Source organism: Etheostoma spectabile, chromosome 7 (assembly GCF_008692095.1).
Source record: "Etheostoma spectabile isolate EspeVRDwgs_2016 chromosome 7, UIUC_Espe_1.0, whole genome shotgun sequence".
Lineage (NCBI taxonomy): Eukaryota > Metazoa > Chordata > Actinopteri > Perciformes > Percidae > Etheostoma > Etheostoma spectabile.
The window spans coordinates 21,985,202-21,989,434 of record NC_045739.1 but is presented as its reverse complement, the minus strand read 5'-3'; positions in this window follow the sequence as shown (position 1 = coordinate 21,989,434).

The following is a 4,233-nucleotide window of genomic DNA, read 5'->3' as shown; positions in this document are numbered from 1 at the left end:
GGGTTACCTTTACACCAACAGCCTTCTCTCAGCCATAATAGCACCACCCCCGACATAAACATACGTGCAAGCAAACACATGGACAGAATTACAGTAATGCAGACACACAAAATCCAACAGCCCCAGGATGCCTTCATGCACATCTTTTACACACACACACACACACACACACACACATACACCCACACACACTCTCTAGAGTACACAATGACGTCTAACATGCTGCTCCATTGGATGATAATTCTGCTGTGACTACTCGTGTGCGTATCTGAGTGTGTGATTAATAGGGCAGTGCCACACAAGTTTTTCATGAGCATTTCTACAGATATCCCATTACTATGTTGAATCAGTACATTTTCAAAATGTAAGTCTGATGATGTTTCTGTTTCATATGTTATGTAATTTTCCTTTTGAAAGACAATGAAACAGCTGAGGCCTAGATGGTATATGCCAATGTGTATGAAGCATTTATGATGTGGACAAAAAAACGGTATTTATATCCATCCTCTTGTCCTGTTCTAGCCCCTATTACTGGAACATACAGTTACATTGCTTTATTTTCCACCAAGCGTAAAAAGCCATGGTTTACAGGCCAGTAATAATGAAGCCAAAACATTTCATATCATATGTCATATATTTTACGCCAAGAGTATCTTAAAGGCACTTATATTATTATAATGTGAATATGGACTATTGGTCACAGTACAGCAGCACAAATATATTTTCAATTAGAAAAGCACATGTGTATTTTTGATTGCCTCCTGGACACATGTACCAGAGATTTATGACTAGTAATTGGCTTGCATTTAAATGTGGAAATACAGAGAAGAAAACCGCATTGTTTTTGTGATCTACATGAAATCTATTCTATTTCTGTGTTTAGTAGAAAGAGCTTTGATGCTTCTCTTCCGTAGGAATCGCATAGCTGCACTTTAAAAGAAAGAAAAGCACTGAGAAGCTTGGAAAGTATGTGTACACACGATAAAGGCCTGGTCACACCAGCATTTCAAATGACAAACAAACTAATATTATTTATTCTCTAAGAAATCAGTTTAATACGGGTGAAGCAGGTCGGTGCACATTTTTCGCCCCAAGTTTAACTCTGGTAAGTGAATCTATGCCATGACCAATTTAATCCTCTGACAAAACTCCTACTCAAAAAACTCAGACATTTATCTACTATTTTTTTAATCATAAACAGTACTAACAGTACTGTGTGAACCTAAAGACTGTGGTAAACTCTTTTTCAACCACCTAAAGTATTCATACAAGACCTTCTTAGTTAAGGTTTTTAAAAGAGACATGAGGGATTTCAAAAAGCCAACATCAACGCTTCAGCTGTTGAAATATCTCTTTACACATTGCTGATTTGAAACATTTGAAATTTGAAATGCGGGTTGTGACCGTGTCTTTGAGAGGGATATTATTGGAAGCAGTTTGTACGTAGGGCATGTCATGCCAGTAGAACAAATCAACTCTGTTATTTGGACCTAATCATCACAGTACTCTAAGTACACAAATGTGCCAAAGCAGCCTTGCCTAACAACTCTTGTGATAATGTTTTACCATTGACCTTATTTATGCAAGTAATTTATTTATATTATTTCAGTGCATATATATCTATGATGCCCTGGCTCTCCTCCCATCCCTTGTCCACAAAGAAACTCCTCCTCTTGTCTTCATTGTTTCTGTGATGTTGACAACCTGCTGTATGTCGCCTGTGTTGTTGTCATGTACTCTGCTCATGTAAGAATTGACCCAAACTGATGATGCTGACGACTTTTGATCATGTGAATGTGTAAATGACGTCCTCCTAGTAGCATTTCAATCAATCCCGAGCTTTGACAAACCACTCTGTAAATTGATTTTTATTCTTTCTTTTTTTATTTTGTTTTTGGTACTGTATGTTTTTTTTAAAAAACAAAAAAAAAGCAGTGGACTCAAAACCAATAATCAATGATCTTTTTATGGAATGATTCAACGATGTCAAGTGTTTTCTAATTACAATTGCTAAACAGTGGATTACTTTTTGTGTGTGGAACTGTTTTTTTAAATCGCACGCATGTGTGTGTGTGTTTCTGGGTATGTGTCTGTGGGTGGCGATGGCGCAGTGGATATGACACATGCCTTTGGTGTGGGAGGTCTAGGGTTTCATTCCCACTGCAATACATCAACCAATGTGTCCCTGAGCAAGACACTTAACCCCTAGTTGCATATATAGCAATTAAGTTGCTTTGGATAAAAGCTTTGGCTAAAGATTGTTTGTGTGTGTGTGTGTGTGTGTGTGTGGGTGGTGTGTGTGTGGTGTGTGTGTGGTGTGTGTTGTGTGTGTGTGTGGTGTTGTGTGTGTGTGTGTGTGTGTGTCAAAGATCTTCCTGAGAACAAACAGGACGCCATTGCAGGAAGCACAACAACACACAAATAACAAATGAGAAACAAACTGCAATGCACGCATTGTTCAAACCCATAAAATGGCCGGGTACTTTCCTTCCTTTTCCCTCCAATCACGTGTCTTTACAGATACAGATACAATAATACAAACATACAACATTGTCATAGAATTTTGGGAAAATACAGTAGATCTGAGTGATACGTAAGGGGAAATTAAAGGTTACGTGTGTCAATAGGTCTTTGATGAGTACTTTATACCTGTAGGGTGAGTGGTTTTCTCCTTCCCTCCCTCCTTGTTCTGTTGCCTGGTTCAGCGCCCATCTAAATCTGCCCCACCGCCACCCCCACGTACTCCCAAACTGAAGGCCACTGGATTTTCCTTTGACCTCCGTCGAATCACCACTCGTTGGCTTCCACTCACGTTCCCTGGTTTCCTCGCCAACATGTTTTTTAATGAAGCCTGCTTGCGACACACACGCGCGCACACACACACACACACACACACACACACACACACACACACACACACACACACACACACACACACACACCACACACACACACAGAGCACTGAACACCACAGCACTCTGACATAATTAACTCACATGCACTCTAATAAAAATTGTGACGGCGTTTTTTTTTCAGAAAAGTTGAACTTTGTTTGACTTCAAAAAGTTGCTCTGAGCGCCAGAAAAAAAAGTGGACGGTGGCGTTTAAAAAAGCACTCACGACTTTTTTGAAAACACGTTTTATTCCATTGGATTATAATGTAAAACAGATGCCGGCAGCTCAAAAAAAAAAACGCCCCAGTGGAAACATAGCCTTAAGCTGCACAATTTCCCCATCTCTGCCTCGTCAATGCTGCTGATGCTCTGCACCTGTATCGCTGCCTGCTAGCAGGCCCCAGCATCCACCTGCAGGCTCCAGACGGGGGGGGGGGGGCTACTTTACCATCACACCCCAATATCTAATGTAAACCCAAACTGCGAGGAATGATGAGTCTGGCTGTCAAACACAATGTTCGGCTGTTATACTAAACATTTCAAATGTGAGTTTTCAGACTGAAGTGAAGTTTTCCTCAGACTCTGAGCCAGCCATCTCTACTTCAGAAGCACTTTCATACGCCAAACGTCCTAGTTGTATTCGTATTTATATGTTGAAAGTTTGTACAGAGGGGTTTGTTCACACATCATTCATAGTCTGATTTATGTATTCGAAATGATTTATTCCCATTGTCACGCTATGCTTGCTCCTGGGGGAATAACTGGAATTGTTGGGACTTTATACTTTACAGATAGAGTAGGTCTAGACCACACTATAATTTAGAAAGTGTCTCGAGATAACTCTTGTTATGATTTGATACTATAAAAGAAAATTGAATTAAAAAAAATATACAGTATATTTCCAAAATCCCCTTTGAAACCATTGTCTCTAATATGTCAACAAAAATTAAAAACTAGAATGTTGAAACTGGCGTCACCCGAGGTTCAGATGTCTCTTGTGGGAATGGATGCAATTAGCACACATTTGCACAACATAATGCCTCATTTTCATATTCCAACAAACACTATCAGAACAAAGAAAAACAGAATAACCTTAATGTAAGTAATTCCCTTTGGAAGTTTCACGGCGGTTCAAATTGTTTCCCTTTCACCTGTCATGTCTCCCTTTAACCCTTGTGTTGTCTTCCCGTCAAAATTGAAAATCAACACTTCATCGATGTTTTTAACTTTTTCTTACATTTTTGTCCCATTTTTCAATGTTTGTCACTTTTTGGACGTTTTAACGCTACACAACACTTTTTTATTAACTTTAGTTTTACAGTTATTTTTGGAATTTCTG